Genomic DNA, 13,422 nt, shown 5'->3' with positions numbered 1-13,422 from the left:
ATAATTCCCTTTATTTATTGAGCTAGCATGAATAAATCTATTCTCCTAACTATTAAAAGAACTGATAAAAATAGATTGTTACTAATACAGTCCCAATTTTAGGAACAAGAAGAAGAAGAAAGACACCAAAATAATGAAATATTTTTTAATAAGAAAGCTGAAAGTTTTAAAAAAGTGAGGTTATTTTTATATGCAATAGAACAGCAGAAGAACATTTTCATAACACCTTCCAAGCAAATAAATGGGCACTACACAAATCTTGATTAACATCTATTCTCCATATGAGTTACAAGTACAATATAAACTACATAAATTTATTATTTTCTAATAATAGGTTTTAGAAGAGGTTGTATAATCTACTACTCAGGCACTATTTTAATATGTTATCTGCAAGGAATAACTAAAGAGTTCAATCTATCCAGAAAGGATATTGGGCTAAACAAATCCTTAGACTGTATTATTTGTTGGCTCATATAAAGTGAGTATGGGATGGTATATTAAATAAGGTACACTTGCTGCTATAATTGATAAACTTCCAAAATGTCCATGTCTTAAAAAAATAAAAGCTTATTTTTAACTGACATAAAAGTTCAATATGGGTGTTCTTGATCAGTCTGCCTTTTTCAAACTGTAATTAACTTACTTAGGCTCCTTCCATCCTATGGCTCCACTATATCAAACATAAAACTAGCAAAGTTGTTTCCATTCCACCCAGCCAGAGGGAAAAAGAATCTAGAGGTTTACGTATGTGAGGACTTTCTGGGTAAGGCCTGGGATTGGCCCACATCTTTCTCCTCATATTCCATTGTCCAGAGCTCAGTCACATGGCCACACCTAACTGTAAAAGAGATTGAAAAATGCAGTCAAGCTTTGTGCCAAAAAAAGAGCAAACAGATTTGATGAACATCTGGCAGTCTGAACCACGTATAGTAATACAAAATATATAGTCAAGTTAATTCATGTGTAATAGAATTGTGTGAATTGTCATAAAAATTTCTTTCTCCGAGATATTTTTAAAATGCATTTAGTATATGCCAAAGAGTTTACATCTATTCTTTAGTGATTTTCTACTTTAAACTTTAAAAAATGCCTATTGCGTCTCCTATATATTCAACAAAGATAGCAAGATAAAGATACAATTGATATAATTGACATAAAAAATCAATGTTACTCCTCTAAAATCATTACTTCTTGTCCTTAGGATAAGCCAAACATTTTAATGACATTGTTTTTGTGGTGTTTAATTAGTAAATTTGGCAAAAATATATAGGAATAGAAAAAGTAAAAATATTGACTAATATGAGTTTAGTAGATTATAAATTTTGATAATTCATCCAATTACCGTAGTATGCTACAATTGATGATTTAGAAGTAGGTAAGAATATCTGTGAATTCTTATTTTTGTTTCAAAAGTGCATAGATTGGATGGTATTAGTTTTCTTAATGATTTTTTTGTTGTTTGTTTATTTTGAATGAAAGATGAATATCTAGTACAGAAATTATTTAAAGAGGGAGACCTTTTGAAGCAGCACTCAGTGCTCCCAGGTTAATCATCTAGGGAGATTTGAATTCTGTTTATCTCATCTTCTAACATTTTATTCTAGTAGGTGACATTTGTTGAGTACCTACATGTATAAACTCACTCTCAAAAATCATGAGATAAATTTTATTATTGTCATCATTTTACAGATGAGAAAATGGTATCTGTTAAGCTGTATTAGTTTCCTTGGGCTGACATAGCAAAGCACGGAAAACTAGGTGACTTAAAACAACAGAAATTTATCATGTCGCAGTCCTAGAGGCTTGAAATCTGAAATCAAGAAGTCAGAAGGGCCATTTCTCTCTGATGACTCTAGAGGAGAATCCTTCCTGGCATCTTCTACCTTCTGGTGTTTTCAGCAATACTTGACATTCCTTGATTTGCAGATGCATTACTCCAGTCACATGGCTGTCTTTTCTGTGTGTATCTTTACAGTGTCTTCCCTCTATGTGTGCGTCTGCCTTTGTATCCAAATTTCCCCTTTTTATAAGGACAATGTATTAAAGTCCCACCCTAATGACCTCATTTGAATTTGATTGCCTCTGTAAAGACCCTATTTCCAAATGAGGTCACATACTGAGGTACTAAAAATTACTTCAACATATTTGCCTAGGGCAGAGGAGGGGACACAATTCAACCCATAACACATGCCTAAGTATTGATGGGACAATCTGGCTCAAGAGTCCACACTCTTAACCACTATACTTTCTTTCTCTCTATTTTGTCTCTCTTTTTGTCTCTCTGTCTACATCTGTCTCTATCTATCTATCATCTATCTATCGATTTATCTATCTATCTATCCATCAATCTAACATTGGTAAAACTTCAAAGAAAGAGCCTACTCATTTCAAGTCTGTATTTTTAGGAGTCAAATATTACACTTACCATATTCTGCCTTTTTTAGATTTTTGTGTGTCTATAACTGTCTCTTGCATTAGACTATAAGATTCTTGTAGGCAAGGATTCTTCCTATTCATAATTGTTTCTCCTACAATGCATTGCATATAGTCAGTACTTAGTAAGCATTTAATGAAATGATTTCCCATCATGGCTAGAGATAACAGTAGGACTCCTAGGTTCTCTTGAATCCAAGTCATTTTTTATGAGGCAAAAATTTATGGAATTTAAAGTGATAGTTTATGCTCATCTTTATTAAAGATCAGAGCAAAATGTGAAGTTTATAAAACTTGTCGGGGGAAGAGGGAGAATCTCCCTCTGCCCTTTTCCTTAAGGTTCTTATGGCTGGCCAAATAATTAACAAGACAGGTTAGCAGGAGAAAATAATACCAAGTTTAATAACATGTATACATGGGAGAAAGCAGGGACACTGCGTTTCTCCACACAATAGCAGAAATTCTCATCTTAAATACCATGTTCAGCCAACGACAAAGGAGGATGTTGGGGGTGGGGGGAGTCAGTTACAGGAGCTTACCACTAAAGCACAGTAAACAAGAGTAAGGTTATTATGCAGATTTAAGGCCTCACCTTCCACATTGACAAGCCTCTAGAAATGAGGCCATCCCCCCCTCTTCCCAAAACAGAGAGTGAGATACCTTTACAAATGGAGATTTCTCTTATAAATGTAAATAATTGTCTGGTAACTCCTTGCAGGGCCATCCAGAGAATGTGGCCAGAGAGACAGAACTTCTGATAAAATGGGCTTGTTGGTGCCTTTCCTATTGTAACACTTATCTTACATTATCTTTACAGCCATCATGATAGATCTGTTCCAGGAAGGAGCCACTAGGTCAAATTCTTTAGGCAGTTAGTGGGGGAGGTCAAATGTCCCTCAGAGAAAACAATCAAGGCAAAGAGATATATTTTAGGATGGCCAAATCTTGATCTCCCACAAACTCATGTAATTTTTGTATTTTTGTCTGAATTATATGTTGAATGGACACACACAAACACACAAACTGTTTTTATCAAGACATTCTTTTGGTGTTTTGTTACCCTGACAACTTTGTTCTGCCAATGACTTTCTATCCTGACACGTGATAAATTAGTGATGGGAGTAGAGGTTAGATTATGCTATTTGAGGACATCTGTGACTCACATCATGAATCACATTCTGGCATGCTCTAATGAGAGATCAATAGTGTTTTCACAGAGAGACCCTATAGTGTTTTATAAATGATAAGAGGTTAGTGTAAAGCGCAGGAGACAAAGTACTAATCATATTTCTACCTGAAGGACCTTGTTTTCGCTTCGTTATTTTTCTAAATCACATCTTGAACATGATAAATGCGTGAAGATAGAAATAAATACAAATGCCAGAGTTTATTGGTCCATCTGGCTGCCTCTTGAAAATGGATATATTTATTTTCTATTGCAATGTATGTGACTATTGTCATTATCTTACATTAATTTATCTTTTAAACATATCTTCATCCAAATCCACTATGAATCATAAAAATTTGTCAATATGTTTAGTGAAGAGAATTATTGATCTTATATTCCAAATTAAATTATAGTTTCTGAAGCACTTACAAATATTCTCTCTTTACTTGAGGCCAATGGTTAGAAATATATAAAATCTTATGTGACGAATATGGCCAAACCAAAGGCTTTTAGAGAAGGTGAGACAGGAGATGAGGCTGGAAAACATGGCTAGTGTCATGCCATGCTAAAAAGTTTGGACTTTGTTTGTAAGCATAGGGAGCTATGAAATATTTTGAGCAAGAATGCTATATGATGAGACCTTTGTTTAAGGAAGAGTAATTTGACTGCAGTGAGAAAGGTGTATTAGAATAAAGAGAAATAGAAAACTGGAAGTTCACCTCTACTCCAATAATGGTTAATATATACTGAAATTAGTTTCAGATATTTTGTAACATGAGCAGTCATTCTTGTTAAGATATATACCAGAGAGTTGGAATTTTAGATCTTTAATTCAGGAGAGTAGCCAAAGCTGAAGACAGATTTCAGAGGTGTACACTTACATAAGAACGCATAAGTTGGAGTTGTAGATGACATAGTCTGGTTGAGGATGCAGACTGGGTATAAATTGCACTTCTATTTAGCACATGGAAAGAATCTACTTTGGGGAAAGAACTATGCTGAGCTCTGTGGACAAAAATATGAACAAGACTAGCTCTTTGCCCTTACAGACTTCATAGTCTAGCAATAGTGAAGATATACAAATAATAATAAAGACTTATCAGTAGCCTATATATTAAAATAATGATGATTCCTGGGAGATGTTAATAGGTGTTTTGATGATCTATTGTCAAATAAATTTGGAAAACATCACCTGCTAAATGTTACCTCAGTATATCAATAAATAAAAAAAAATAATAAACCACTTAACAGACCTTGTGTGCTAGACATTGTGTTACGCATTGTATGTGGATTATCTCTTTAATCCCCATAGCAATCCTACATTTGTGCATATTGTTTGGATTGGAAAACAAGACAGAGAGTGTTTAAGTAACCTACCCAAAGTTACACCGCTATAGAAATATTTATTTTTTCTCTGGAATAAATACTTACATTTACATATAGTATATTTTGATGAAACAAGTTTTCAGCTGAATAATATATTACAAAGTATAGCATAACATACCAAAACCAGTATTTTAACCCAGAAAGTCTGATCACTGGGATGGAGCTTTTAACCACTTCACCACACATTAGGATAATAATGGTACTGAGAAGTCTTGAGAGAAAGTGGTAACCTATTCAACTATCTTTAAAGGTATAACAAACTTGGTAATAGAGGGGAAGGCTTTTAAAAATTTTATTTCCCCCAGTTTCAACTACAGTAGTCCTCCTTTATTAGTGGGAGATGTGTTCCAAGACCCCGGTAGATGCCTGAAACCGCAGATAGTACCAAACCCTATACATACTATGTTTTTTCTATACATACATATTTGAGGTGGGACAGCAAAACTAGCATGAATTTCTTTTTCCTTCTTCACAATTTCACAGATAAAAGATTCATTCTTACAGTAGATCTTAGCAACATCAGCGTACGTTTTTTTTCTTTCCTTATTACGTCGAGAACTTTCACCTTTCCACTTAAAGGGAGCACTTTGTGACTTCTCTTTGGCATATCTGCATTGCCAGCATCACAACTCTTGTGCTTTGGGGCCTTTATTAACTAAAATAAGGGTTACTTGAACATAAGCACTGCCATACCACAGCAGTTGATCTGATAAGTGAGAGGGCTACTAAGTGACTAACAGGTGGGTAGCGTACACAGCGTGGATACACTGGACAAAGGGATGACTCACATCCTGAGTGGGACAGAGAGGGAGGGCGTGAGATTCATCCCGAGACTCAGAATGGCACACAATGTAAAACTTGTGAATTGTTTATTTCTGGAATTTTCCATTTAATATTTTTGGACCATGGGTAATTGAAACCCAGGAAAGCAAAACTGTGGATAAGGGGAGATTACTTTATTACCACCTGAGCACAGCTTTCCACTTAGTTCTGGTTATGGAAGATAACTATTTTAAAAAAATCAAACACACACATCTATTTCATCAATATTTTGAGGTCTCTATTAAGTGTGGACAATTGTACAAAGTTTCTATCCTATACTTAAAGGTGTTAGTCATGAATGAAAAGTGAGTCCCATGTTGAACTAACTGCTCTCTGACTGAAAATTTAATTATCAAATGTTCAATTTTAAGATTATTATACATAATGTAAAATCAGTGTGGAAGACAAACAAATAAACAGAAAGAACACACTACACTTTTGATTCTGTTATGCTATTCATAAAAACTGACATAGTGCATTACCAATATCTCTTCAACCAAATACAAATGTACATAAGCAGACTTGCTCTAAATTCCTAGCTAGTACCATTTATAATATCACTGCCTTTGGTTTTATTTTAACTTTATGGGACTCAAGAATTATCAGAATTGAAATCTATGACTTGCTATTTGTATACTCATGAATGCAAAGCTAAGATAAATTAGAAATAGATTTTTGTAAAGAATACATCACAATCATTGAAAGGCAACTTTTTGTTGTAATCATAGAATCTTTCGATAAGTTTACTAAAGTATTCATATGAAGGAAGCATCATTTGTTTATAAAAATACAGCCTTGCCAATATAAATCTTTAAAAAAATAAATACTGGTATTAAATTAAAGCATTTATACATCTGCTGTAAATATTTTATTCTGCCTTTTACATCTTTGTTACTAGCTTATATATTACCTATACTTATAAGACCTAAAGTCTATGCTTAGTTCTACTACTTACTAGCCAAATAAATAATGACCTGCTTATCTGCAACTGAGTACCTCTTTGAAACTTTGGTGAATATATATCCTGGGCATGTTTAATGTATGTTCTTTGTTCTAAAAAGGTATAAAACTGTACTGAAAGCCATGCTTCACTGGAACACTTTCTTTCTTTGTGGAAACTGTCTTTCTGGGTTGCAATCCTCAGCTTGGCACAAGTAAAACTCACCTGATCTCTCTTATCTATAGAATGGTTATTGGTTATTTGTAGTAATTTTATATTCTTAAGCAGAGTGTTGATATGATGAAAAAGGTGTTTGAGGAAGATTATTCTACCAGTTCTATTGATTAGCAAGTAAAGAAATTGGCAGCAGGTATTCAGGTTAGAAAAGTGCCTCAATAAGCCGTACATAACTTCACTAAGAACTGGGAGGTGCTCATTGGGTCTGGAAATGGAGAGTAGATTTGTAAGAGTTGACAGGTAAAGAATTGGCAGACTTCAACAATGGAGTGTGTGTGTTTGGGGCGTGGGGAGGAGAATAAGGTTAAGCATTTTAGCTAGGATTAAAGGTGCTCCAGAAAGACTAAAGGAAAATTAAATTCAAAGCTAGTAAAAATGAAGCTTGAAAGTCTCAAGTTCAACATCTTTGAAACAGAGAAATCACCTATAACCACATTTGATCAATCCATCTCACTACCAAGGGTATTCGCAAGTTTAAAACTATTTATTTTTCTGTTTTCATTGATACTCAAGTTTGTCCTTCTTTATTATACCAATCTAGCCTGGTGGTGCTTAAATTCACAACTAGACTTTTAAAGTGAGAAAACATGGTATTTTGCCTGAAAACATTAGGGACTTATTCACATTAGTATAACAAAAAAAAAGCTTATGTGATGTCAACGTCTATATTCTGTCATTAATCTGTGGAGTAATTAACTTGGTTAGTTTGTGTTCAAAGATCTCAAGGGACAAATTGATATCAGTGGCAAAGGCCTTTTGAAGAGCTGTATTGAATCTGGTGAGTTTTCAATATTTATATGTTTTGCAATCTCTTCAGCTCACTCTACCTAAGGAAGTAATCTTAGTAACTTTACTTGAAGTATTTTATCTAAACTCTGTATTTATTTTCTACTTAAGGAAACAAAAGCCAGAACAAGAGATTTGTTATGTAGGGATTAGCAGCTTAATAGCCAAGTTAGTTTTCACCTACCAAGTAATTTAGTACATTTCTCCAAAATTGTTATATTCTGGCCAGCAGAAGGATTTAATATACTGAAATTACAACAGATTTTGTGAGGGCTAAAATTACAAACTTCCAACCAACACCTGCTAAGTATTCCAGCACTGGAAAAAGTTTAGAATTAATCTGTATGAATAATTTGTTTTTGAGTGAAATAAATAAATGTCTTCCAGAAAGAGGTTGCATACCTGTTTTCAGCACAGATTTCCTGGTATAGATAGGGAAATGAATGCTGAGCAGGGAGTTAAAAACACTGAGAGCAAGTTCCAGCTTCATACCAAGAAGGTCAATGACCTTTAGCAAATCAGTTAATCTTTCTGAACCTCAATTTCCTCATCTATAAAATGGAAAAAATAGAATAAAACATCTCTTTATCCAAATTACGACTTAACCAAAGAGAGATAAAAATGAGAATGTATATTAAAATGATATACTTGTAAACTTACTAAAACACAGTATACGTATAAAAGATTTAACATTATCCCACATTATATGAAACCATCCATAACAATTCCACTTAAGATTCTAGTTCATTTTGCTCTAATTTTGCTTCACTACTATTTATTAAAAATAACCCTATCTTCCTTTAGAAATACTATTATGCTTGTAAGATGCAACATACATTCAATGTACACATTGTGGATATTTTAAGTCATCTTAAATTCAGAACAATAAGATGTGTTGTGCTCAGCTATTATAGAATTTAAAATGTACTAAAAATACACAGGCATTTCCTATTTCCTCCTTAGTTCATTTTGCTGGTTGTTTGTTGTTGACTCTCAGCCTCACATCTGCTTTTCTATACTGTGCTTCACACCACTGTGCCTGGAATTCTGCAAATTATATTTCCTATACTCACTTGACAGCTGGTTTCCTGCTATCTTCCGCTAAGAAGGCAGGAAGAAGACAGGAACTTCATGCTTCTGGCTCTCCAAGTGTGGCAACTGTTAGTTGTTAACACTTGCCTCTCATCTAGGATTGTTTTTTAGCATCTTCTGATCTCTGGTATTATTCATTTTTCCTTTTTGGTTTTCAAGGCCTTCTCCCTACCCCATCATCTTTCTTTTGCTCTTCTAGTTCTTATAGCACCTTAGAAACTAATTCCTTCTGTTTGAAATACCAGGACTAGTTTCTATTTTCCTGACTGGACCTTGACTGAAACATTCATATAAAGGTATACTTATTCAGAGTGACAAATTGATCTTTTCTATATGGTTTTAGTAAAAATCAAAATAATATAAGTAACAAAAATAACACACATGACTTAAAATGAAAAGAAGCTCCAGAAATTTTACATATGAAGTCTTGTCATATGAGTCGAAAAGTTAAGTAAAGTCAATGCAATATATACTATACCCTGAAGGTGACTTGCCACTTGAATAACAGAACAAGGCAAAGCAAACATATCTAATGCAAACCAACTATTTGAAAATTTCTTATACATATTCCCACTTTTAAGAACTCTTCATACTGGGTTTTGCATGTTTACAGAAGAATACAAAAACTTTTGATATATCAGAATAGACAATTGAAGAAACCTCTCCCTGCGGAGGAACTGGATATTAGATAAAGTATTCTTTTTAGTGCATTGCTGGGCAGGCAAGAAAGGGTTGATTCTTAAGGGCTTTCACCACCAAAAACAAAAAGAAACTGTGATCTGTGGCCAGAGTTGGGGGTAGTTGCTGATAGCACTGAGATCAGAATGGTGAACTTCAGGACCAAACAATGAAAGAATACACCTTGTCAGGTCACATGGATCTTTTACAAAATTACTCATGTACTAGACCATAAAGCAAGTCTCAAAAAATTTTGAATACTGATATCATACAGACTATGTTGCCTGACTTCATTGCAATTAAGATAAAAATAAAGGATTAAAATACTTATGTATTTGGAAACTACAGGATACTTTACTAAGGAACTCATTGGTTAAAGAAAAATTCATAATGAAAGTTTTGAATATTTGGAACTGAATAATAATGAAAATACTACATATTATACTGTGGGTCCAGAATTATGGAGTAAGGAATTTGGAGCATTCTTTCCCCAGCAAAATAACAATTTAATTGGAAGAAATTATTTAAAAAAACAATAATTTAATGCCTCTGGGAATTGTCCTAATGGCACACAAGAAAGGGAGAAACATTCATTCAAAAGTTCACTAAATCTGAGTAAGAACAATGAGACTGTATCGTTTCAGTTATGACCCACTCTCTTATCACCTCCTCCCCTGGATTATAGAAGATTTTTCCACGTGAGCTCTACTCTGGGCAGGTGTGACAGTGAAGACAGAATTCCCTCTACCCCCAGCTCTCATTCTGGGGTTACAGTTTCATGCTGGGAGGGGCAGGCCACTGGTATTGCTCATTTTCCCCAGCCCCATGTTGTTGCAGAATGTCTATTCCAGGTGAGAGTGACTGAAAAGCTAGGAGGTCTGGGGCTCTCTTCCTCCACCTAGCACTCATAAGGCAGAAGCTCAACCCCAGGGGCAGCAGGCCAACAATACTGGTTCTCAATGCCTCTAGCCTCAGCTCACCCTAGGAAGTGCCATGCTGGAAGGAGTGAACCAAAAAGATTAGGGACCATTGCTTCTTACTAGTAGTGCCAGCTCTACTTGAGGGAACTGCTTTATGTGGAACAGAGCTTGGAGAATTAAATACCTAAGATTGTTGTCAAAAATAATGGAGATCTTGGTGGAGAAGAATTAAGAGGACACTCATAGCTCCATGAAACAAGTAGGAACAAGCACACATCAGAGCGATTAGAAGTTTCACAGAGAAAACCAGGGAAAGAGACAGACAAAAAGAGACATTATGGGATTGTAGTCAACCCTGGAGATGGGGCAAGCTGTGTGCATGGGTTAGGCTGCATTCACTCAAGAGCAATCACATGAGGACATGGGTAGGCTTGAAAACGTTGCTCAAACTGCATTTACACCAATCAACACAGGGCAGAAGACTCACTGACACAAGGGGCTTAAACATAATCTCTGACCAAACACTGATGGAACAATAAGCTATTTTTACCCAGGAGTGACTTCTAGGAAGCCAGGCTTAAAAATAAGAGTACACTCAGTGGCCAGCCCTGTGGCTTCATGGTTAAGCGCATGCACTCTGCTACTGGCGGCCCGGGTTCGAATCCCAGGCGCGCACCGATGCACCACTTCTCTGGCCATGCTGAGGCCGCATCCCACATACAGCAACTAGAAGGATGTGCAACTATGACATACAACTATCTACTGGGGCTTTGGGGAAAAATAAAGGAGGAGGATTGGCAATAGATGTTAGCTCAGAGCCGGTCTTCCTCAGCAAAAAGAGGAGGATTAGTGTGGATGTTAGCTCAGGGCTGATCTTCCTCATAAAAAATAAAATAAGTACACTCAGCCGTGGCAGTCTGGAAGACTGTGTTCATGCCCTAGCTACACACTTTCGGAAGCCATCAGAAAGTGAACTTCCAAGATACTAGTCGGTGGCTGAACATAGGGCAAGAAACATCAACTCCCTGAACTCTGATAACTGCTTCCAAGGCACACATATATCCAACAGTAAGGGTAAAAATCTAACTTCCTGAAGGGGTTTAAGGACACTTTTGACCAATAAGTGCGTTATCCTGATCCAGGAGTGACCCCTAGTTAACCAGACTAAAAGATATAAATGAAGGGGGAAAAAATCTGGCTAGGGACATCAGAGTTTGCACACTGCATGGGAAATAGACATCTCAGAATTAGTTCATCCAAAGCACTAACAAATAAACAAATGACCAAACAATTATATAAACAACAACCAATGAGGTGGGTGGTTAATGGAGAATCAGTAACCAGAGTTGCTACAGCATATTATTTTAAAATTCTAGTTTTCATATATAAAACACTCTTACAACTCAACAACAAAAAATTAAATAACTTGATTAAAAAATAGGCAAAGGACTTGAATAGATATTTCTCCAAAGATGGTATACAAATGGCCAACAAGCATATGAGAAGATGCTTAACATCACTAATCATCAGAGAAAGGCAAATCAAAACCACAAATCAAAACCTGACACTCATTAGGATAGCTATTATTAAAAAAAAAAAAGAAAATAATGGATGTTGCTGATGACGTGGAGAAATTAGAACACTTGTGGACTGTTGACGGTGTTATAAAATGGTGCAACTGGTAAGGAAAACAGTACGTAGGTTCCTCAAAAATTAAAAATAGAACAACTATATGATCCAGCAATCTGGGTATATATCCAAAAGAATTGAAAGCAGGATCTTAAAGAGACATTTGCACACTCATATTCATAGCTACACTATTCACAATAGCCAATAGTTGGAAGCAACCCAAATGCCCATTGATGGATGAATGTAGAAACAAAATGCTGTACATACATACAAAGAAATATTATTAAGTCTTAAAAATAAAGCAAATTTTGTCACATGCTACAACATGCATGATACTTGATGACATTATCCTAAGTGAAACAAGCCAGTCACAAAAAGATAAATACTGCATGATTCCACTTATATGAGGTATCTAAAGTACTCAAATGCATAGAAACAGAAAGTAAAATGGTGGTTACCAGAGACTGGCAGAAGGGGAGAGGAAATAGGGTATTTTATTTAATGCACATAGAGCTTCAGATTTGCAAGATGAAACAGTTCTGGAGATCTCTTTCACAACAATATGAATATATTTAACACTACTGAAAAGTACACTTAAAAATGGTTAAGATGGTAAATTTTCTATTATATGTTTTTTACCACAATAAAAAAACTATGATAATAATGTAATAGAAAAAGTCCAATTTTAAACAAAAAAATTACAAAACATGCAAAGGAATGGGAAAGCGTGATACATTCGCAGAAATAAAAGCAGGCAATAGAAACTACCCTTGAAAGGGCCCAGATGATTGACTTAGCAGAGAAAGACTTCAAAGCAACTATTATAAAAACGTTCAAAGAACTAAAAGAAATCATGCTTAAATAATTAAAGGAAGCTATGATGACAGTATCTTGTTAAATTGAGAATATAAATAGAAATTATTAAAAAGAAACAAATGAAAATTCTGGAGTTGAAACATACAATAACTGAAACCAAAAATTAAGTAGAGTAGAACAACAGTAGATTTGAGCTGGCATAAAAAGAATCAGAAAACTTGAAGTTAGATCAATAGAGATTATGTAATCTGAAAAACAGAGAATGAAGAAAACTGAAGAGTTTCAGTGAAATGTGGGACACCGTTAAGTACATAAACATATATTCAATAAGACTACCAGAACTACAGGAGAAAGAGAAAGGAATAGAAAAATTATTCAAAAAATGACTGAAAACTTCCCAAATTTGATGGAAAACATTTATCTACACCTCTAAGTCATCCAAAACCTTCAAGTAGGATAAAAGTAAAGAGATCCACTCCCAGACATGTCATAGTCAAAAAGCTGAAAGCCAAAGA

This window comes from Ceratotherium simum, chromosome X, assembly GCF_057802395.1.
Source record: "Ceratotherium simum simum isolate JZ-2026a chromosome X, ASM5780239v1, whole genome shotgun sequence".
In the NCBI taxonomy this organism is placed as follows: Eukaryota; Metazoa; Chordata; class Mammalia; order Perissodactyla; family Rhinocerotidae; genus Ceratotherium; species Ceratotherium simum.
The sequence above is the reverse complement of the archived record's forward strand: the minus strand, read 5'-3'. Positions refer to the sequence as shown.